Source organism: Hordeum vulgare, chromosome 2H (assembly GCF_904849725.1).
Source record: "Hordeum vulgare subsp. vulgare chromosome 2H, MorexV3_pseudomolecules_assembly, whole genome shotgun sequence".
In the NCBI taxonomy this organism is placed as follows: Eukaryota; Viridiplantae; Streptophyta; class Magnoliopsida; order Poales; family Poaceae; genus Hordeum; species Hordeum vulgare.
This window is the reverse complement of record NC_058519.1, coordinates 250,526,192-250,551,557: the sequence shown is the minus strand read 5'-3', so window position 1 is coordinate 250,551,557 and position 25,366 is coordinate 250,526,192.

The window sequence follows — 25,366 nt, the reverse complement described above, 5'->3', positions numbered from 1 at the left end:
TGTGACGCCCCGGGAAAATTAAGCTACAATAATCACACACTAATTCTCCCACGTCATCAAGTTTATCTAAAATAAGTTGTCACTTAAATAAAAGCAAAGCAATTATCATATCTAGTTTAAAGTCAAATGAGGGAAGTTTCGAATGCAAAAATAAAAATGTCCAATGAGTTACAAATATTCCCAAATGATTTGTGAAGTTGAATCATGCATTTTTAGAAATGATTTAGAGCCTCTAAATGAATAAAACATAAACTATAAAAAATTAACCAAAAAGAAAAAAAAATACAAATCCCACCGGCCCAACTGGGCCACCGACCCAGCAGGCCGGCCCACGCAGCCAACCACCAGCCCCCCCCCCCCCCCCCGCGCCCCCTCCCACTAAACCCTAGCCCCTCCCCTCGCTACTCCCTCCCCCCCTGGGCGCCGCCACGCCCCCCCACTCCCCCGTGACCACCCACCCCACCGACAGGAGCCCCACCCCTCCCACTCGGTCCCCCCCCCCCCCCGCGCCAGATCCCCCACGACCCCCTCTCCCTCCCCACGACCCTCGCCACCCACCTCGGCTCCCCTTCCGTCGCCCCCCTGCCTCCCGCCGGCGAGCCCGCCTCTCCACCGCCTCCTACCTCCCGCGGCGAACCCCCCCCTCACGGCCACCTCCTTCCGCCGGCGGCCTCCTCCCCCCACGGCCACCAACTCCCGCCGGCGGCCTCCTCCCCCCACGGCCTCCTTCCTCCCGCCGGCGGCCTCCTCCCCCCACGGCCTCCTCCCTCCCGCGGCGAGCCCCCCCCTCGGCCTCCACCCCGCCGGCAGGGGCCCCGGCCACCTCGGCCCCCCCCATCTCGGCGGCCGGCCCCTTCCGGGAGGTCCACCTCCGGCGGCCCTCACCTCTACGGTGGCCGCCCCTCCCCGTCGGCGGCTCCATCTCCAGGGGGGCCTCCTCTCCGGCTCCTCCTCGCCGGCACACCCGTCTCCACCGTCATCTTCGTGCGAACTCCGGCTTCATCGGGCCGTCTCGTCACCGTCGGTCAGCCCCTCCTCGGGCTCATCCCACCATGTCGATCTCCTCGCCGTCCCGGTTCCGTTCCGGCAAATGGGGCCTCGATCCGTCGACGGTAGACTCCGGTAGGAGGATTTGAAGTTTGTGTTCTTCTAGGTGGAGTTAGAGAGAGTTCTCTGTCTCTGTTAACACACAGAGAGATGAGTGTTCTGAGAGAAAAGAAAAAAGAAATAAAAACAATTGATGTATTAGATGTGTATGTATGTATGTATGAGATGTGATGTATGTATTAGCGTATATGGCTATTTAGAGGAATACGGTATTTGCACGGTTAGGTATCTAATAAAAAAAAGGGAAAATAGCCTTAGGCCACTTACCGGTGGGGCCAATGCACCCGCTGTCTATGACAAGGAGGCCCCACGCGTTAGTTGAAATAAAAATAAAAATAACGTTTTATTAAATAGATAAATAAATAGATATATTAGTTAAAATAATTAATTAACATAATTAGAGTATGACACGTGGGTCCCTCGTTGAATTAATCTGATTAATAAATAATTAATCTTAATAAAAACTTGTGCCTATGACGTTCGGGACCCGCTGGTCAGTTGACTAGTCAAAGGTTGATGTCAGCCTGACATCGCGATGATGTCATAATGGGATTTTATTAAATCTTTTAAATCTGTTTTTAATTCCTAAATAATTAATAAAACTTTGAAAATTAATATTAAAGAATCCGTAAGTCAGATCAAAATATTTTCAACATGAAAGTTGATCAGCAAAGCGAGACGAACCCGGATACACGGCCCGTTCGTCTGTCACGCGTCCCTAGCATAGCAAACATGGAACTTTTCCTCCGTTCCCAGTATAACCGGTAGTAGCACGAGACCCGGAAAATATCGTCAGGTATTCTTCCGACTCGTCTATGACGGATGTTGCTGCGTTAGTTCATGTCTAGCCTGCATCTTTCCATGTCATGCTTTGTGTTGCATCGGTGCTATTATTTATTGTTTCTTCCCCCTCTTCTTACCGGTAGACCCCGAGACTGACGCTGCTGCCGGGTACATCTACGACCCTGCCGATCAGTCCTTTGCCGCAGAGCAGCAAGGCAAGCTAACCCCCCTTGATCATTCCTATATCGCCTATGTCTTTCTTCCTACTGCTTGCATTAGTATTTTGCTACTGTTGTAGTTAGCTCCTATATCTGATGCATAGCCTGTTTTTGATGAACTGCTACTTTCAGTCCTGTACCTTTAATCTGCTTAGTATAGGTGGAGCAGTCATCCCCTCTGACCCCGTAGCTCAGTTGCCCCGCTTGTTTTCAAATCTCGATCTTTGATCGACAAGCCATACCCGACACAGCACATTCACCCCCCTTCGTTGTACGACGCTACAACGATACTATCGGGTACCGAGGGTGACACCTCGCTAAGTACTCCTGATGATATCTCTGTAGTATAGCTAGTCGGTCGTGGTTATCGAGGGTGATTCCTCTTTCACCATTCCCGATGACGCCCCTGTCGTGCAACCCCGCGAGTGTGGGACCCCCGAGGGTGATTCCTCTAAGCCCACCTTGACGGGTACATCGTTCGGGATCCAACGAGGGTGATTCCTCGGATTCCCCCCGATGTTACGACCACACAGTTACTCGACCATGTTACTGGGATCATTGGTGTTTAGTTGTAAGCCGGGTGGATTCCCGTGAGACTGTGTTGTTGGCCTAATTAAAATGCTAATGGATTTGGGTATTTGATCTGGGTTGGTCGGAGACCTTTTCGCACTAAATGGCGACGCGGGAAGAATTATGGGTACTCGGCGTCGCGGTATCAGCCGAAGCTTTTCAGATGCCAGCAGTGTAGCGGCGCGCGCCCGAGTGGTCCCGAGATGCATCACGCTTGTGATTAAGGGATGCTAGGACTGACGTCGGCCGCCCACGCCACGTGCAGGAGCGTGAAGGGGAACTGGGCCCATGAACCCTTTGTGCTTAGGATATAGACCGGCGGGCTGGCCTCTCTGATTAGTCTTAGGTGGGGCTGCGACGTGTCGATATTCCGAGGCCGGGCAGGACCCAGAAAAGTATGTCCGGCCAGAGTGTTATCGAGCGTGACGGGACATGTGGTGCACCCCTGCAGGGATGAAAACTAACTATTCGGATAGCCGTGTCCACGGTTACAGGACGACTTGGAGTTGTGCCCCGATCTTATACAACTACAATTGTTACTGAACTGGAATTAGTGTGCCTCGGGATTGCTTCCTCGCAGGGAGTCGAGGGAGGATCTTTAGGCGTGACCTCACTTTAATATTGCTGCAACAATATGACTATTAATGTGTTACCCCTGTTCTACTCTCGTCTATTGCTGCAAGACCCTGAAGATGCTAGTCTTCGATAGGACTAGGCCTTCTCTCTCTATTCTCGCATTGCTGCAGTCAGTCCACATATAACCCCCTTCTTTGATACTGATGCATAATTAGAATAGTTCTGATGTAAGACTTGCGAGTACTTTGGATGAGTACTCACCGCTGCTTTGCTCCCCCCGTGTCCCCTTGATCCGTTTGCTGCGACCAGATGATGGAGCCCAGGAGATGGAGGTCCCCGCCACCGACGACTGCTACCCCGACGATGCCTACTACTATGTGGAGGCCGCTGATGATCAGGAGTAGTTAGGAGGTTCCCAGGCAGGAGGCCTCGCCTCGTTCGATCGTTGTATCTTTTGTGCTAGCCTTCTCTAAGGCACCCCATGTTTTATGTCTGTACTCAGATATTTGTTGCTTCCGCTGACTCATGTGCTTATCGAGCTTTCGTATTCTAGCCCTCGAGGCCCCTGGCTTGTAATATGAAGCTGATGTTATTTTATTTGTGTCTAGAATTGTGTTGTGATATCTTCCCGTGAGTCCTTGGGTTTGATCGTACGGATTTGCGTGTATGTTTAGCGTACGATTAAGCCGAGGGCGTCACAAGTTGGTATCAGAGCCAACTGCCTGTAGGTAGCCCCCTTTCCAACTCCTTGGTCGAAGTTGAGTCTAGTGTTTGAAAAACTTTACTAACACTGATGTTGTGGCTTACGGGCCCACATCTCAATTGGGTGGTATTAGTATCTTTTACTCCTTTCCTATACTCTGGGATCTACTTTCTCTTCTCTTTCGGGTCAAAGATTTTACTAACTCTAACATTAGGTTCGCGTAAATATTTCCTCCCAGGGAGTCCCGTATTTCAGACGATGGCTTGATCTATCAGAAGACTCCGAAGTTACTCTCTGATGTTATCTCGAGAACTACTGCCTATCGCTCTTGCGATTTCCTTTCCCCCGACTACCACTATGGATGGCTACATACATATGTCGTTCATACTTTATTCTCCAATTGTTCTTGTTATTACGAGAGGCAATGAATTTTCTTATCGGGGATTCGTCCATCATTAGTTGTCTGGGTTTCGAGAGTTCTTCGAATTACTAATTGATCTTTCGGAATCCCTTGTAACCTATTGCTTTTGACCTTTTTCACCTGCTTGTGTTAGGGTTAAATCCATATGTCTAGCCGCATTCATTAAATTCCTTTGTGAATTTCCTCTGATCTTATCGATTCTACTTTTGTATGAATGCACACAATCATCTGCAGACACTCTTGAATTATCTTCCGGTGCATACGTCCTTCCAGATAGAGTTGGTTCTCGTCAAATCAACTGTGGTGGTTGTCCATCTAAATCCATTCAGCTTACTTGTATTTGACCGGAGCATCTGATTATGATACACCAATCTAGAAATCTTAATTCCTTTGGTAGTTAAGTATCGATATTTTTCAGATGTTCTATTAACACGATGCATTGCATCCTATATCCCTCTGATTGAGTACCGTTACTCACATCAGACCATTTGTGGATTGTCAGACTCATTTGAGTTATTATCCGACGGCATCCTTTGCTTTAGAAAATTCTTGTGATTGCTTCCCCTGACACATGATGCCATTGGTAAATTGTGTCTTCTCCCTTTGATAAGTTGTACCATACGAATTGTCAGCCATGCCCTTCAAGCATGTGTTAGTTACTCTTGAAGTTTGTGGTATATGTTCCTAAGATGCCCCGATGGGTTGGACATGTGCCTTGCTTACTCAATATGACCTAAAGATTTTTCACAAGTCTTGCTCTTCTGGTGTTTTGCCAAATGTTCTTTCAAGGCTACAACTTGATCAAAGGCGAGGAATAAATGGCAGGTGATGCATTGATGAAGTGGGAGTCGACCTTGAACATTGTGTTCATGCCCATGGAAACGACGTTGATCCTATCATAGAAACTTCTCGTATAAATAATCAAATCATTCTGTAGTTTAAAATATGGGATCTGTGATCTTGTCCTTTGCAGTCGTGGTTCCGACCATGTTGTCGTACCTTGATTTCATTCTCGGACGAGTTAAAGTACTTGTCTTCTTCAGATCGACATGCCGGTCCAAACCGTAAAGTTGATCAACCTCCGAGTATAATTCCTTGTAGCTCGAGGATATCGCGGAGCTATGGAACTTCTTGTGAGCTCCTCATCAACTATGATATTTTCCTTAATTCCAGTTGCCTCGTGTTTGAGTTGTTGGACACGCGAGTACATCGATATCTGAATCGAATACGCATTGCGATTCAACAATTTTTAGTAATCTTCCTTGTTTACGAGTTTGTACTCGATCTTGTCATTCCAAGCTGTTAAGCTACGTCATCATCGTCATGTTGGAGCTCGATCATGCTATCTATAACCTTCATCCCTCGAACACAATTCCAACTGTGCGTTAAGCTTGCATCGAGCTTTCCACCTCATGATTGGTTGTCTTGAAAGGCAATCTCAATTCTAAGCGAGCAGTCTTATCTGTGTTTCCGACAACCTCTTGCTTCATCATTCCCTTGCTTGATGTCGTCGCTAAACGATTACATCTTCATGAAATTTCTCGACAAATGTGTCGTGATCACCATCAGCATTCGGAGCTCTTGGAGGGTAACAATTGAATGCATGTTGAGAAATACCACCCCTTTCCCTCGATGATTTGTATTATCATCGACACCCGTGTTGCTTTCCCTCCAACACAAACGTGTTCATGTTTTGTGTTGTCTTTTGTGTTACTCACTATCCAGCTTATGTTATCTTCTACCTTGGAGTATTACTATCTGGTATGTCAAGAATGTCGTGAAATTTGCACGCGTATTAAGAATTCTTGATATAGTAATACTTCTTGCCATCACCATTCATTTCTTGGTCCCGTGTTGTTTCTAACCGGTATACCGACAAATGAACTCTGATGTGTGATTCCCATACTTCTGTCAACCCTATCCCCTTGAGGTTAACAACTGATTGTTTCCTTCTTGGTGTGTTGGGTGTTGACGCATCATTTTAGCATTGGTTGTGCTACTCAAACCGTATTTCCGAGTGCACCCTTCGACCAATGTTTAATTGTTGTTGTTCCCTCGAGCACACGACATTATACCATTTGATTTGACAAATGCTATCTCCTTAATATTATAAATTTTGGAAGTTCAACACTGGTAAAACCTTGAGGGATTGTTGTTGAGCCTATCAGCCACACCCTCAACTCCTCTATGTACCACGATGAAGCTCTTGAAATCATTATCCTTGTGCCTAGCTCATGAAGAATATGTGGATAGTAGGAGTGTATTTCCCAAAGTTCACGTGCACTCTTTCCGCCGTGAATATGGAAAGTTTTGTTTCGCTTCCTCTCGTGAAATACCAAATCATTCACGCATGTGCGAAGTGTTATATGTTTTGAAGATTTGCTATCCTCACTCCATATAATTTCTCTTAGCACGCCAAGCCACCGACTGATTTGATCAAGGAAAATAAGCTCTTTCATAAGAGCTAATCCATACTTACACATGGAGCCTTGTTATCCTCGATGATGGTGTCTGAATGAGAACCCAGTTGCATTTTGACGTACAAATTCTATGTGGGCACGAATGTCTTGACATTGTGTTCATATGTATTAAATCAAACTCTTGATTCAAGAATTGCTTGTGTAGTTCATATCATGAGAATCTCGCGTCTTCATTTTTCTTCCCAGTCATCTTGAGTGTGAGGTGTCCCGGCACCAATCAGATCTAATTCTCTGGCAGATATGATGGTTGTGACATTTTCCAAATAATTATAACTTTGGTCTTTAGGTAAACCGGTACAGTGATGTCTTGTCTGGCACACTGGGTCGGAGGACCTATTGTTATAAATCCTTCCATATGTAAGGTTCGCCATTCTACCATGAGGGAATTGTATGACTTAGCTTTGTAAGTTGTCCCTCCTGGTTCCTCTTTGTATACCCATAAGTCCAACCTTTATCTGATGACCATGTCGATGCTACCCCAAAGCACGGATGTGGTACTTTAAATTTCAACAGGAACATTGGAAGCGCGATGCTAAATTGTTCCTAATCAATTATCCAAACCGCATGGTATGGATAAACATGTGGATTCTTCTTGTCTCTTTACCAAGATGGTTATGTGTTGGATGACCTATCATGTATACCATACTCTATGATTTCCTCGGGAATGGTATACTCTAATACTTGTGTGTGTGTGAACACATTTTCCCTCCCATTGGTCTGTTTGATTTTTATTGTGGCATAACTTATCTAAGCAGTGTTAATCCCCTGCTTAGGTAAAATTCTTGGTTTACGACTCTGTCGGTAAGACACTGCTACTATTATGGATAACATTCCGGTAGCCACCGGTGGACGAGAACCTTGCCTATTGGCCCGCCTCGTTTCAAGGAGCAGGAAAATGGTTCTATTCGTTCCCCGCCCTTGGTATCGACGATGTTGCCAACATAACTGACAGGTTATCCTCTGACATGTCTTATTACCAAGACCGTATAGTATGTCACCCCTCTACCTACTCTCGGGCCACATGGTGGACCCATAACCCAAAGTTCCACAGGATTGAAACCTGACTCTCCTGTACACCTTTGATTCCAAGGTATCCCTTGTACTTGGCTTCGTATGAAATTCCTGAGCCACCGTTCAAAGTATCGATCACTCTATGGTCCAGATGTTACCCAACATGTTGAAGATCAAGTCCGCATTATTCACGAGAATCTGAAGGTTGCTCAGTCTTGTCAGAAAAGTCAGTATGACCGTCATCATCAAGATATGGTCTATCAATCTGGCGAAAAGGCTTATCTTCGTGTCACCCCAATGAGAGGCGCACACCGTTTTGTAACCAAGGGCAAGTTAGCTCCTCGCTATATTGGTCCTTTCACTATTCTCGAAAGGCGTGGAAAATAGCTTATCAATTGGAACTGCTGGCGAACCTCCCTCAGGTTCACGGTGTCTTTCATGTGTCTCAGCTCTGTCGCTGCTTCAAAGATTTTATTCGAGCAGTGGATTAGGGATATACTTGAGCTGCAACAAGACCTCTCTCATAAAGAGCATCCGGTCCGCATTCTCGACCAGACTGAACGTCAGGCTCGTCGCAAAAGTCACCAAGTTCCTCAAAGTGAAATGATCAAATCATTTTGAAGATGAGGCCACTTGGGAACGCGAGGATCATCTTCGTGATGAATAACCCGACCTCTTTCCTTCTACCTCTAAATTCTCGGGACGAGAATTCTTATTAGTAGGGGAGAGTTGTGACGCCCCGGGAAAATTAAGCTACAATAATCACACACTAATTCTCCCACGTCATCAAGTTTATCTAAAATAAGTTGTCACTTAAATAAAAGCAAAGCAATTATCATATCTAATTTAATGTCAAATGAGGGAAGTTTCGAATGCAAAAATAAAAATGTCTGATGAGTTACAAATATTCCCAAATGATTTGTGAAGTTGAATCATGCATTTTTAAAAATGATTTAGAGCCTCTAAATGAATAAAACATAAACTATAAAAAATTAATTAAAAAGAAAAAAAATACAAATCCCACCGGCCCAACTGGGCCACCGACCCAGCAGGCCGGCCCATGCAGCCAACCACCAGCCCCCCCCCCCCCGCGCCCCCTCCCACTAAACCCTAGCCCCTCCCCTCGCTACTCCCTCCCCCCTGGGCGCCGCCACGCCCCCCCCACTCCCCCGTGACCACCCACCCCACCGACAGGAGCCCCACCCCTCCCTCTCGGTCCCCCCCCCCCGCGCCAGATCCCCCACGACCCCCTCTCCCTCCCCACGACCCTCGCCACCCACCTCGGCTCCCCTCCCGTCGCCCCCCTGCCTCCCGCCGGCGAGCCCGCCTCTCCACCGCCTCCTACCTCCCGCGGCGAGCCCCCCCCCCTCACGGCCACCTCCTCCCGCCGGCGGCCTCCTCCCCCCACGGCCACCAACTCCCGCCGGCGGCCTCCTCCCCCCACGGCCTCCTTCCTCCCGCCGGCGGCCTCCTCCCTCCACGGCCTCCTCCCTCCCGCGGCGAGCCCCCCCCTCGGCCTCCACCCCGCCGGCAGGGGCCCCGGCCACCTCGGCCCCCCCATCTCAGCGGCCGGCCCCTTCCGGGAGGTCCACCTCCGGCGGCCCTCACCTCTACGGTGGCCGCCCCTCCCCGTCGGCGGCTCCATCTCCGCGGGGCCCTCCTCACCGGCTCCTCCTCGCCGGCACACCCGTCTCCACCGTCATCTTCGTGCGAACTCCGGCTTCATCGGGCCGTCTCGTCACCGTCGGTGAGCCCCTCCTCGGGCTCCTCCCATCATGTCGATCTCCTCGTCGTCCCGGTTCCGTTCCGGCAAACGGGGCCTCGATCCGTCGACGGTAGAATCCGGTAGGAGGATTTGAAGTTTGTGTTCTTCTAGGTGGAGTTAGAGAGAGTTCTGTGTCTCTGTTAACAGAGAGAGAGATGAGTGTTGTGAGAGAAAAGAAAAAAGAAATAAAAACAATTGATGTATTAGATGTGTATGTATGTATGTATGAGATGTGATGTATGTATTAGCGTATATGGATATTTAGAGGAATACGGTATTTGCACGGTTAGGTATCTAATAAAAAAAATGGGAAAATAGCCTTAGGCCACTTACCGGTGGGGCCAATGCACCCGCTGTCTATGACAGGGAGGCCCCACGCGTTAGTTGAAATAAAAATAAAAATAACGTTTTATTAAATAGATAAATAAATAGATATATTAGTTAAAATAATTAATTAACATAATTAGAGTATGACACGTGGGTCCCTCGTTGAATTAATCTGATTAATAAATAATTAATCTTAATAAAAACTTGTGCCTATGACGTTCGGGACCCGCTGGTCAGTTGACCAGTCAAAGGTTGATGTCAGCCTGACATCGCGATGATGTCATAATGGGATTTTATTAAATCTTTTAAATCTGTTTTTAATTCCTAAATAATTAATAAAACTTTGAAAATTAATATTAAATAATCCGTAAGTCAGATCAAAATATTTTCAACATGAAAGTTGATCAGCAAAGCGAGACGAACCCGGATACACGGCCCGTTCGTGTGTGACGCGTCCCTAGCATAGCAAACATGGAACTTTTCCTCCGTTTCCAGTATAACCGGTAGTAGCCCGAGACCCGGAAAATATCGTCAGGTATTCTTCCGACCCGTCTATGACGGATGTTGCTGCGTTAGTTCATGTCTAGCCTGCATCTTTCCATGTCATGCTTTGTGTTGCATAGGTGCTATTATTTATTGTTTCTTCCCCCTCTTCTTGCCGGTAGACCCCGAGATTGACGCTGCTGCCGGGTACATCTACGACCCTGGCGATCAGTCCTTTGCCGCAGAGCAGCAAGGCAAGCAAACCCCCCTTGATCATTCCTATATCGCCTATGTCTTTCTTCCTACTGCTTGCATTAGTATTTTGCTACTGTTGTAGTTAGCTCCTATATCTGATGCATAGCCTGTTTTTGATGAACTGCTACTTTCAGTCCTGTACCTTTAATCTGCTTAGTATAGGTGGAGCAGTCATCCCCTCTGACCCCGTAGCTCAGTTGCCCCGCTTGTTTTCAAATCTCGATCTTTGATCGACAAGCCATACCCGACACAGCACATTCACCCCCCTTCGTTGTACGACGCTACAACGACACTATCGGGTACCGAGGGTGACACCTCGCTAAGTACTCCTGATGATATCTCTGTAGTATAGCTAGTCGGTCGTGGTTATCGAGGGTGATTCCTCTTTCACCATTCCCAATGACGCCCCTGTCGTGCAACCCCGCGAGTGTGGGATCCCCGAGGGTGATTCCTCTAAGCCCACCTTGACGGGTACATCGTTCGGGATCCAACGAGGGTGATTCCTCGGATTCTCCCCGATGTTACGACCACACAGTTACTCGACCATGTTACTGGGATCATTGGTGTTTAGTTGTAAGCCGGGTGGATTCCCGTGAGACTGTGTTGTTGGCCTAATTAAAATGCTAATGGATTTGGGTATTTGATCTGGGTTGGTCGGAGACCTTTTCGCACTAACCGGCTACGCGGGAAGAATTATGGGTACTCGGCGTCGCGGTATCAGCCGAAGCTTTTCAGATGCGAGCAGTGTAGCGGCGCGCGCCCGAGTGGTCCCGAGATGCATCGCGCTTGTGATTAAGGGATTCTAGGACTGACGTCGGCCGCCCACGCCACGTGCAGGAGCGTGAAGGGGAACTGGGCCCATGAACCATTTGTGCTTAGGATATAGACCGGCGAGCTGGCCTCTCTGATTAGTCTTAGGTGGGGCTGCGACGTGTCGATATTCCGAGGCCGGGAAGGACCCAGAAAAGTATGTCCGGCCAGAGTGTTATCGAGCGTGATGGGACATGTGGTGCACCCCTGCAGGGATGAAAACTAACTATTCGGATAGCCGTGTCCACGGTTACAGGACGATTTGGAGTTGTGCCCCGATCTTATACAACTACAATTGTTACTTAACTGGAATTAGTGTGCCTCGGGATTGCTTCCTCGCAGGGAGTCGAGGGAGGATCTTTAGGCGTGACCTCACTTTAATATTGCTGCAACAATATGACTATTAATGTGTTACCCCTGTTCTACTCTCGTCTATTGCTGCAAGACCCTGAAGATGCTAGTCTTCGATAGGACTAGGCCTTCTCTCTCTATTCTCGCATTGCTGCAGTCAGTCCACATATAACCCCCTTCTTTGATACTGATGCATAATTAGAATAGTTCTGATGTAAGACTTGCGAGTACTTTAGATGAGTACTCACCGCTGCTTTGCTCCCCCTTGTCCCCTTGATCCGTTTGCTGCGACCATATGATGGAGCCCAGGAGATGGAGGTCCCCGCCACCGACGACTACTACCCCGACGGTGCCTACTACTACGTGGAGGCCGCTGATGATCAGGAGTAGTTAGGAGGTTCCCAGGCAGGAGGCCTCGCCTCGTTCGATCGTTGTATCTTTTGTGCTAGCCTTCTCTAAGGCACCCCATGTTTTATGTCTGTACTCAGATATTTGTTGCTTCCGCGGACTCGTGTGCTTATCGAGCTTTCATATTCTAGCCCTCGAGGCCCCTGGCTTGTAATATGAAGCTGATGTTATTTTATTTGTGTCTAGAGTTGTGTTGTGATATCTTCCCGTGAGTCCTTGGGTTTAATCGTACGCATTTGCGTGTATGTTTAGCGTATGATTAAGCCGAGGGCGTCACAATTATCTTTTGACTTCCCCTCTATGCCAAATAGTGTACCAAAAATGGCCTCCGCAATATTCTTTTCGATGTGCATCACGTCGATGTTGTGTGGGCAAAGGAGGTCTTTGAAGTAAGGCAGATCCCATAAGCATGACTTGTGAATCCATGCATGTTCCATATTATACCCTTTGAAGTATCCTGGATGCAAAGGATCAGGATCGAGAGCATTTAACTAATCAAGGTTATGTTGGCCTGTCAACGCAGCTCGTGTAGTGTTTTTGATAACTCTACCTTTGATTAAATTCTTCTTGTCTTTTTTGAACTTATGGTCAGGATCCATGAATTGTCTATGCATGTCGAAGCAAGAATACTTGCCACTAGCCTGCAGCCAACGGAACTGAAGAGCTGCCTTGCATGTGGTGCACGAGAACCTTCAATGCACACACCAGCCAGCGAATAGCGCAAACGCCGAATAATCATGCGTCGAGTACATGTACCACACATGCATTTTGAAATTTGTTTTGGTAGCCGCGTCGTAGGTCTTGATCCCATTATCCCAAGCTTCTTGCAACTCATCCTTAAGCGGCTGCATGTACACATTCATATTCTTCCCCGGATAGTTGGGCCCTGGAATTATCAATGTGAGGAAAATATTCTTTCTTTTCATAATCTCTCTGGGTGGCAAATTTAGTGGAATGACAAATACGGGCTAACAACTGTATTGTGCTGCCGTCATACCATACATATTGAACCCATCCGTGCTGATGGCAACTCTAGGTTGCTTTGGATCTTCCAATTTATCCTTATGTAATGCATCGAAGTGCCTCCATGCAAAACCATCTGAAGTGTGTACCAACATCTTGTTCCCATCCGCATCTAGTTCGGTTCTTTTTGCCCAATTTGTGCCATGTCATCTGTCTGGCCGTCTCTTCGACCATGAAAAGACGTTCAAGTCTTGGTACGATTAGCAGATACCGAAGAACACTAATGGGGATTTTGGTCTGATTCTTCTCAGCCATACCGTTGCCTACAACAATATACCTGGAAGAATTGCAAACGGGGAAATAGTTCAAGGCCGCATACTCAAGCCTAAATAAGGCACATCCATTCTCACAGGCATGTATCTTCTCTTAGGGCATCTTAATTACACGGAGGATTTTCTCTGACTGGTACAGGTTTGCAGGCAGTAGATGGCCTTTGGGTAGAAAGCGTCCAAATATCATCATCATCGCGTCGTAGCATTCTCTGCCTAGGTTGAATTGAGCCTTCAGAGCCATTACTTGTGCGATGGCATCCAGCTGACAAAGCTCAGTCTGCTCGTGCAGAGGACGTTTTGAAGACACCAACATTTCATAGAAGGCCTTTGCAGATTCCTCCATCTCATCGTCCGAATCCCGAGCATCATCAAAGTCTTGCAACATGTCTTCAATCCGGGTACCATGCTTGTCGGTGCAACGACGAATCACCTCAGCTCTAGCACGTTGGTCAGACTCACCATGAAAATTCCACACCGTATAATTAGGCGTAAAACCCCACTTATGTAGGTGTTTACCCATTTCAAACTTTGTTTGCTTTTTCCAGTTGTCGCAGTTGGGACAGGGGCACCATGTTTTTTGCTGGCCATTTGCAAATGCGGCTCTCACAAACCCCCTGGTTTTTGTTAACCATTCATGGGTCATGTCTTTCTGACTAGGGTGACCAGTGTACATCCCAGCACGATCACTCATGTTGCCTAGCTACCTATGGGCGCACAAGAAATAAATATATAATTCATCATCTATATTCATACGCTAATCAAGTTTGTCAGTTTTATTACGTCCATGCAACCTACATGCTAATAGGTAAAGATAGGTCCTAATCCCACCCGAGTATGTGTAGATTGGGTTCGTTTTCCCATTCTCTGCTCCAGATGCGATGCAGAATTTCGGTAGCACCTCCCCGTTGTTCTCCTGATACACGTCTCGGCAATAAGAAGATAGGATGTGTACCCGAAGAACAACAGGGAGGCACTGACGAAATTCTGCATCGGATCTAGAGCACAGCATACGGGAAAATGACCCCAATCTACACATACTCGGGCTGTCCATGGATAATGCTGGACAATTCGAAAGGATGGCGGTTATAAATATGCAAAGAAATGCATATTTATAGATGTCGCCCTTTCGAACGGGAGACACATACTGGTCACGCATACTCATTATTGAATAAACCTATAGCTAGCAAGTTTCATCGGCACGAAGACCGGGACAAAGCAAATTAAGGGGGTAGGAGGAGAAGTCATTTGTGCTCACCAACAAACGCAGGGGCGGAGCTCGTCCAACGCACGTGGAGGTCGTCGAACAACTGCACATTGAAATTCACACGATCAACACAAATATGATGTTTTTATAATTAACATAAGCGGAAAATATGTGACCTAACTCATAATTTACAAAACTATGACCCTGTGGGCCTCTAGAAGGCCGAAAAGCACCTTCTCGTTCAACAATAAGTAGAAGAGGTGTCGGGGGTCGGGGCTTAGTGGCGTCGAAGGTCGGTGGTGTCGGGTGTTAGTGGTCGGGAGTCGGATTAAATGCGTCGATGATCGGGAGTCAGTGTCATCGGGGGTCGAGGGTCACTAGCGTCAGGGGTTGGGGACTTTTCAATCAACAAGAGGCCAAATAGGTGTCGGGGGCCTGGGGTTCGGGGTTAGTGGCGTCGGGGGTCGGGGGTAGGGAGTTAGGGGTCGGGGGTCGAGGGTCAGTGGCGTTGGGGGTCGGGGGTCGGAAGTTAGTGGTGTCGGGCGTCGGGGGTCGGGAGTCGGGGGTCGGGGGTTGGGGGTCGGGGTCAGTGGTGTCGGGCATCGGGAGTTTGGGGTCGAGGGTCAGTGGTGTCCGGCGTCGGGGGTCGGGAGTCGGGTGTCGGTGGCATCAGGGGTCGGGGGTCGAGGGTCGGGGGTTGGCGGCGTCGGGGGTCGGGGTCGAGGGTAATTATGTCTTCTTCTCTTCTTCTCTTCTTCTCTTCTCTTCTTCTTCTCTTCTTCTTCTTCTTCTTCTTCCTTCTTTTCCTATTTCCTCTTCTTATTCTTCTTCTTCTTCTTCTTCTTCCTTCTTTTCCTTTTTCCTCTTCTTTCTTCTTCTCCTCTCTCCTCTTTGTTCTTCTTCTTCTTCTTCTTCTTCTTCTTCTTTCTCCTCCTCCTCCTCCTCCTCCTCCTCTTCTTCTTCTTCTTATTCTTCTTCTTCTTCTTCTTCTTCTTCTTTTCCTTCATCTTTTCCTTCTTCTTCTTCTAATTCTTTTCTTCTTATCCTTTTTTCTTTTTCATTTTTCCCTTCTTTTTTTCTTCTTTTTTCTTCTAACCTAACTAACTAACCTAATTGACATAATAAACTAACTTAATAAACTAATAAACTAACCTAATGAAAAATAAAACTAACCTAATTATAAACTAACCAAATTAACCGAAACGAAAAACATAAAAAATAGAAAAAAGGGACGACCGATGGTGGTACTCACCGGCGGGGGCGGTGGGGCGGTACTGGCACCAGCCGGGGGCGACAGGGGCACTGGGGGCGATGGTGGCGCGGCGGTCGTGCTGGGGTGGGCCCGGGCAGGGTGGGTGCCGGCGGTGCGGCGGCCATGCTAGGGTGGGCCGGGGCGGGGTGGGTGCCAGCGGCGCTGGGTTGGGCAGGGCGGTGTGGGTGCCAGCGGCGCTGGGGTGGGGTGGCGATACTGGGGTGGGGCAACGGCGCTGGGGTGGGGTGGCGGCGCCGGCGCTGTGGTGGGGTGGAGGTTGCGGTGGAGAGAGATGGGAGAGATAGTGGGAGAGAGAGTGGGGGAGCGGGTGGGCAGGACGACCCTTAGGGGTCCATCCCCTTTGCCATTTGCCGTGGACGGCAAAGGTAGTTAGGCAGACGACAAAGGGGTGGGTTGGGGTGGGGTGGGGTGGGGAGAGAGGAGAATAGGTTTGCCATCTGCCTTCACTACCTTTGCCGCCGGTTGACAGACGGTAAAGAGGTGGCTGGTGGAAAATAGGTTTTTTGCCATCAGCCATATCTTTACCGTTTGTTTTCTCAAAGCTGGCGGCATATAGGTTCTTTGCCGTTTGCTGGCCGACGGCAAAGATGTGGGAGACGGCAAATAAATGAATTCGAGTAGTCCTTGGCCAATTAAATAACTAGTGGCAAACCAATGAGTACTTTGAATGTACTTGCATGCAACCCATGTTGTGGAACAAGGCAATAACAACGTATGATATAGCACTATGTGAATTGTGGAAACAAAATTTTCAAGTGCAATGACATGATCAATTCTTGTGAGGCACCCATCAGGGGGTAACCGATATCCATACGAACAGGCTACAAATATAAATATCGGCTCATGGTTCACCCATAATGCCAAGTCCTCTGACTTAGCTCCTGTATCATGTTGCCATATTTCTCACATAGTCATATTTCTCGCTCACACAGCGAGTTTGGTAACCATGGACATAGCCCAAGAGTAGTCATGTAACTGTCCTTGACCGTGGACACTGCTATTTGAATAGCTTTACACAATGCAGAGGTTTGTGCACTGTACCCACGAGACTCGGGGAACTTTTTTGTCAATCACAACTCGCGGAATATTACATACCCGAGGTACGCACCCGAACAACGCCTTTCCTCTGGCAACACTAAAGAAATAGTCCACTCGTTGGTGCCATCCCTCATGATGTACATAATATGAGCCTTGCTCTAGATCGTACCACCGATGAGGGCGTGCAACAGTGTACCTGATGTCTGTGAAAACAGCCCATGCTCGCCCTACCTGGCACGACCCCATCTCAAGAGGGTAACTCTAGCCCTCTCTCCACTAGTAATGCGGGCTCTCTCCTAGCATCCACCAAGGTAATCAACAAAGCCCCATGCCATAAGGGGTATCACGGTCGCACATGTAAGGTTGGAGTAACGGTCGCAACTTAAACCAATCTATTTTTGAAACCACACACTCACTTGCCTCAGCACACCACTTCTTCGTCAAGTGGTTACCTAGCTCAACACCATCTCCCTTGGGCATTAGTGGCACCCGATGGGGTTTTCGCTAAGTCTTTGAAATCTTTTTTCATCTCCACCATGTATATTCCCATCCCATTTGCATAGAAACTAGTAGCAACCTAACTACTTCCCACCCGCATAACCCTCACAGGAAGGTATGGTCATGCTCAGTGCAAGTATGAACAAGGAGTATCAGAGACAACCCACCAAGGTGGCCATCGACTCAACATGATTCAAATGCAATGAAGTAAAATGCCATACGACATGCATGAATGGTTACAAGTCATGGTTAAGGGGCTGATTGTGACGCTCTCGATTTGATCGTACGCTAACCATACACGCATATGGGTACGACCAAGCTCAAAGACTCATCACAACACAACACTAGACACATATGAGAACATACAAGCTTGTTATTACAAGCTAGAATACAGAAGCTCTATAAACATACAACACTAGACTCTTCAGGGGGTCTTGCAGCAATAGACGAGAGTAGAACATGTATCACAACTAATAGTCATATTGTTGCAGCAATATTAATATGAGGTCACGCCCAGAGATTCTCCCTCGACTCCCTGCGAGGAATCAATCCCGAAGAAAACATTCCACTTAAGTAACATTTGTAGTTGTATAAGATCGGGGCACAACTCCAAGTCGTCTTGTAACCGTGGACACGGCTATCCGAATAGTTAATTTTCATCCCTACAGGGGTGCACCAAGTTTCCTGTCATGCTCGATAAACTCTGGCAGGACTGTAACGCCCAAGAGGCGATCCTATCCTTAGTTTGGCACGAGGACCTCGTCAGGGATAGAAGCACATCTGGTCGTTTCGCAAGAATGGATATCGTTACAAGTACATGTACCGAAAAGAAGAGATATATATATAGAATTGGCTTACACTCGCCACAAGCTACATCAGAGTCACATCAGTACAATACATAAATATCACGAAGAAGAGCAGGGTCCGACTACGGACGAAAACAAACGAGAAAAGAAGAATGACGTCCATGCTTGCTATCCCTGGCTGCCGGCCTGGAACCCATCCTAGATCGAAGAAGAAGAAGAAGAAGAAGAAGCAACTCCAAATGATCAATCAACACGCTCGCGTCAAGTAACCTTTACCTGTACCTGCAACTGGTGTTGTAGTAATCTGTGAGACACAGGGGACTCAACAATCTCATTTCCAAGGGTATCAAGACTAGCAAATATTAATGGGTGAGGTATGGTTAATTGGTGAGGTTGCAGCAGCGGCAAAGCATATATTTAGTGGCTAAACTTACGAGTACAAGAATTAAGAGGGGGATGATCTACGCATAACGGACGTGATCTACGGATGATCAAATGAATGATCCTGAACACCTACTTACGTCACACATAACCCCAGCGTGTCCTCGATCGGAGTAGGAACTCACGAAAGAGACAATCACGGTTACGCACTCAGTTGGCATATTTTAATTAAGTTTACTTCGAGTTGTCTAGAACCACTGTTAAACAAAGTTTCCACGTTGCCACATAACCGCGGGCACGGATTTCCGAAAAGATTTAACCCCGTAGGGGTGCTCCAACTAATCCATCACAAATTACCACAAGCCGCATAGAAATCCTCGATCAAGAAGCTCGCGATCTCATCGGACTCCTTAGTGAAAAACCTCAACTCTGAGATTACCCAAAGCATCACCGGAATCCCGATGCACAAGACATTCGTGAAAGGTAAAACTAATCCAGCAAGGCCGTTCGGCATGTCGACGATCGCGATAGGAGCCGCGTATCTCGTTCTCAGGACAGGACGGATGAGCGATGGTTACCACACCAAATGCCGAGTTGCCCCGGGTAGCGTTAGTAAGCTGCTCTATTTTGGACCAGCACCTTCAGCACCGGCCCTCCCTGTAATATGTGAAATTACTCCTCGGGTTCATGACGCCCTATGCTTTCAGTATTAACGAAATTATTATGTTGGGCCTTGCCAGACCAGCTTTAATCTACAACGAATTATCAAGGGATCCTCATAACAACCCCGATCGTGTGAGGAGCGCTCAATTATGGAACATAACAACGATAGCCGAAACTAAGGGGGCAAAGGTGGAACAAAACACCAGGCTAGAAAGGCCAAGCCTTCCACCTTTACCAAGTATATAGGTGCATTAAATTAGATAGCATTTAATAGGGTGATATAACAAGGAACCCATGTAATCACATGGAAGCAACTGCACCTGCAACTAGCATCGCTAACACATGGTTAAGCAAGCGGTAACATAGCCAGTCAGTGGTTTGCTAGGTTGTGAACAGGTTGAAGGTTTTCATGGCAATGTTGGGAGGCTGATATTTAACATGTGGTAGGCAACAAGACAATAACGATAGAAGCGGTAAAACTAGCATGGCAATGATAGTAATGGTATTTGGGGAAATGGTCATCTTCCCTGAGATCCCGCTTGGAAGAAGAGCGGCTCCGTGAAGCAGACGAACTGACGTAGTCGAACGGGTCCTCACCGTCCGACTCGCTTGCGGAACTCTATCGAGACGAACGAAACCGGAAAAACGAATCAACACATATATTCACCACGGCAAATGCATGACAAGATGCAATCCACATATGATGCATGATCAGGCTGAATTCATGCAAGTCACGGCATGTGAATTCACAACAACCAAATACTACACATTAAGTGAAGTTCAATATGCAACGACTTGCATATTGACGAAACTCCACATACGAGTTATTTAGTTCTTTCCCGATTATGTACACGGCAATATTAAATGTGGTTAAACATGGCAAGAGGTGAAGCGTCATTAATCTACCTATCTAGGCATTTTAAATGAGGTCGGAAATGACATATAGCACCTCCGAAACGACCTCACATGTTAATTTACAATTCTGTCCAGATCTGAACTAACACGTTTAATTAGTTGTTAAACAGCAAAAAAAATAGGTTCACGTGGTTCTACGTGTCTTTACAAGCAATTTACACATAGAGAATTTCTCCAATGGAGCTACGGTTCAAAAGATACGAGCACCACAAGATATGATGGCATGAATGCAATATGTGTGCATTGACAGTCATGAGCACCTCAAAACACACAACCAGCAAGAAAATATGAAACTACATGATATTCTAAGCAAGTTTCATATAGTACACGATCAAAACGGAGCAACGATTCAACAACTACGAGCTAAACAAGAAAACACTACAATCTGCCAAAATCAGCCACATAGCATTTTGTACACCCCACATCTACGAGCTAGACAAACCCAATATGCTCAACCAAGGCATGAGGCGATAGAGGGCAAGAAGCACTACAACATACAACTAATAACATCTAGCATGGAGACACGGATCACTAGGAAAAGAAGTCACAAAATGGCTTCTCACACACAGTTTTATGAAACTGCAGTTTTTGATCTGAAGGTATATTGACAGCAGCAAAACCATAAGCTACAGGACTCCAAATGGCATGAAAATTCACAGCATGCTAGAGAATCCTAAAGTCTACAACTAACTCCATTTCACCAACCTCAAAAGAGCTACAGATCACCAGATAAACTCGTAGAAAGACAGCAACAAAATATAACAGATTTCAGACTTAGAAATATTTCAGCATCCCCAAATCAGCACTATTTCCTAGAAAGTAAAGAAAAACAAACCACACCTAAACATGGATTTCTATTGCAACCAAAATTACCAGGGGCTAAACTAAACATCCAAGAGCAACTCTCTAGTTGACAACTTAATCATATTAAGCACATAATAAATCCCACAAAAAAACAAAAGGGCAACATGGCAAAATATCACGCAAACTAACTTGCTCAAAAGCTGAAACTAAATACACAGTTAAATTCTATGGATTTTTCTACCCCGAAAACATATATAACATGAGGGGTTGGAAAATGAAAACAACGCCACACGTATATGCGGGAATATGTCCTAAACGCGAAATAATAACTAGCGACTAAACCCTACATGCAAAAATACCAATGACTACTCTAAAATACATGGCAATAGGGTTCCTAAAACGTGAGCATTTTATCTACGGAGTTCTAGCAATCCGGACACGCGCGAAAAATAAATACGGGCAATATCCTATTGAGACAGCACGCTAAACTAGGCATTTGGCGGTTCAAATTACTTCAAACATTTATGCAAGTTCAAATTCATAATCTACACGAGATTCTACACAAAATACATATACTATACGTCGCGATCCGATATGCGGTTTAAAAGATACGGACGCTTGAAATATAACCTACTCACTGAAAATGAAATAAAAACGCAGTAATTATAAAGACCTACGCGGGCCGAATTCTGTGGCGCATTTTAGCTAAGACATGCGCGGGCGCAAAATAGAGGGGTCTGGTGGTGTTTCTCACTTCGGCCTCTTGAGCCGGCTGGAGGGGTGGAGCAGGCCGAGCTGGTCGGGCAAACTAGGCCGACGAGGAGGTCAACGGCCCACGCAGCACTGGGCGAGGGAGAAACGTGCTGGCTAGCTGGAGCGATGTCGGTGGTGGGTCGGTTGGGGTCGAGCTGGGCCTGGCCCATGCGAAGGTCAACGCTGGCTCAGCGGGATCGATCTGGACCAAGATCCGATCGAGGCTGGCGATGGCGACGCGCTGGCGGCACGGGGCTGCGGTCGGGGCGGCGATTTTGGAGGCTCGGGGCGGCGACAGTTCGCCGGTGCTGCCGGTCCGACGCGGCGGGGCTCTGCCGAACTACAACTCGTGGCGGGGCAGACATCCAGCGATGGGAGGAGCTACGGCCCGGGGTTGGTCGCGGGAGGAGAGAGCTGCTCGGGGGCTCTGCCTGCGAGAGTTGCCGCTGCTCGGTGGCGAGCCAGCGGCTGGATCCGATTCGGGCCGGGCGGGCCCGAAATGGGTCTCGCGGGCCGGCGACGGCTGGTGGTTGGTGGGAGGAGAGAGAGAGGTGGGACTAGGGTTTCGGGGTGGCACGGATCCCGAGGTGGGAGGAGAGGGGCTGTCTAATATTAGGAGGAGGGTCTATTTATAGACAAAGGGGGGATAGGTTTAGCGAAATTTCATCCCGGATCCAACCGCAAGGTCGGAATCGGACAGTCTCGAACGCGGGGAGGGTTAAGTGGTTATCTAGAGACGAGAGGGAAAACGGGCGACCCGGCAACGAGAATTAAATTATCGAAAGACATCCGACGATAGACCGAATACGGTGCCGCTACGGTCGACCGTCCGGGTATGAGACGGACTCCGATTACGACGAAATTTGGCAGGCGGTCTACCTCTAATATATTAAGACCGCACACCACGTTCCAACCCAATCGGAGAATGTTTTACACACACTTTTAAAACAAGGTTTCGACGATGTCGCGGGCGCGTGCGAGTGCGGTCGGGCTCAGAACGGAAAACGACGAGAACCGGCAACTAACAACGGATGCAAGTTTGAAAACTGGTGGCAACGGAGATGCCGATACAATGTAGACAATGCGCATGATGCGATGATGATGTGGCAGATAAAAATAACCGCACACCGAAAACGGAAATAAAGGGGAAATCTTCAGGAACGTCGGTCTCGGGCTGTCACAAGGACACACTTTCATCGGTTAAGCCCGGCCTCGGAACATCGACACGTCGCAGCCCCACCTAGACTCAACAGAGAGGCCACCTCGCTGGTCTAAGTCCTAAGCACACACGGGTCATTGGCCCATCACCCTTTGTACTCCTGCACGATGCGAGCGCAGCCGATGTCAGTCCTAGCACCCCTTATTACAAGCGCGATGCCTATCCGGACCACTCGGGTGCGCGCCGCTCCATTGCTGAAGTCTGAAGAGCTTCGGCTGATATCACGACGCCAATTTCCCATAAATTCTCGTGCTTAGCCAGTTAGTGCGAAAAGGTCTCCGACCAACCCAGATCAAATACCCAAATCCATTAACATTTTAATTAACTCATCGACACATCCATGTGGGAATCCACCCACCTAACATTTATTCATCAATGTTCCTAGTAACACGGTCAAGTAACTGTGTGGTTGTAACATCAGGGGGATCCGAGGCATCACCCTCGTTGGATTCCGAACGATGTAACCGTAAAGGTGGACTTAGAGGAATCAACCTCGAGGGTCTCACACGTGAGGGGTTGCACGACAGAGTCATCGTCGGGAGTGGTGAAAGAGGAATCACCCTTGATAACCACAACCAACAAGCTGCACTACGGAGATGTCATCATGAGTACTTAGCGAGATGTCACCCTCGGTACCCGATAGTAGCTCTAGAGCGTCGTACAACTAAGGGGGGGGGGGGGGGTAGGTGCTATGTCTGGTGTTGGCTCGTCTATCAGGGATCAAGACATGATGATAAAGAGGGGCAACTGGACTAAGGGTTGGAGGGGATAGCTGCTCCATCTATACTAAACAGTTTTAAGGTGCCGTACTGAAAGTAGCAGTTCATCAAAGTCAGGTTATGCATCAAGATAGGATCTATCCACAGCAGTAGAAAAATTTAATGAAAGCATGAGGAGGAAAGAATAGGCGATATAGGGATGATCAAGGGGGTTTGCTTGCCTTGTTGTCGGGGTCTACCGGTATGAAGAGGGGGAAGAAACAATAAATATAACATCAATGCAAACACTAAGCATGACATGCCAAAGGAGGGTTAGGCATGAGCTAACGTAGTGCTATCCGTCATAGACGGGTCGGGAAAATACCAGATGATATTTCCCGGGTCTCTGGCTACTACCGGTCACATGAAAATGGTGGAGAAGTTCCGCGTTTTCTATGCTAGGGACACGAGACAAACGAATGGACAACGTATCCAGGTTCGTCTCGTTTTGTAGATGAACTTTCATGTTCAAAATATTTTCGTTTGACTTACGATTTATTTTATATTAATACTTAAAGTTTTATTAATTATTTAGGAATTAACAGATCTAATTATTTTAGATAATTAAATATGACATCGTTGTGATGTCATCATGACATCAGCGGTCAACAGGGTTTTGACTGGGCAAATATGACCAGTGGGTCCCATGTGTCATAGGCATATTTATCTTTAGGGTAAAATAACTATTTAGCAGGTTTAATTAATTAACAGATTAATTAATTAACATAATTAGCCTTAATTAAGCTAACTACTTAATTAATAGAATTGTTAACTAATCAACTTTAATCATCTAATTATTTAATTGATTAATTACTTTAACTAATTATTTATTTATTTTTATTATTTTTATTACTTATTATTATTATTGAACATTTTTCTTTCAAGAGGGGGTGTGGGGCCTCCCTGTCTGTGGGAGTGGGGGCGGGGGGTGGCCCCACATGGCAGTGGTCCACCGGCCACACACACACACACACAACAGACACACACCTTCTGTACCCACAATTATACACATACGAATATACATACATATTTTCATACATACATACATACATACATACTAACATGAATACGTAGTTTTTTTTCTTTTGTCTAGTCAACCACACGGGCTAATCCCCTCCTCCTCTTGACTAGGAGGAGGGAAAACAACGCAGGGGCGAGGTGAAGGCCGTTGGCCACGGGGCTACCGGAGATGCGGGGCCGGAGCAGAGAGGCCGGAGCCTAGGGGCTCACCAACGATGAAGGGGATGCAGAGGCCCAGTGTAGAGGTGGCCGCTGGTGGTGAGGTGGGGCAGTCCGGTGAGGAGGCGAGCCGACCGGTGGTGGTTGTGGCGGCCAACGACATGGAAGTCGGGGCGGGATGACGGAGGAGGGGTGGCCAGTGCGAGGGAAGCCGATGGTGCGGTGGAGGGAGACGGCCGGCGGGGGTGGCTTCGGACAGAGGGTCGGTCGGTGGGGGAGCCAGAGGAGGCACCGGGGCGTGGCGGGTTTGCC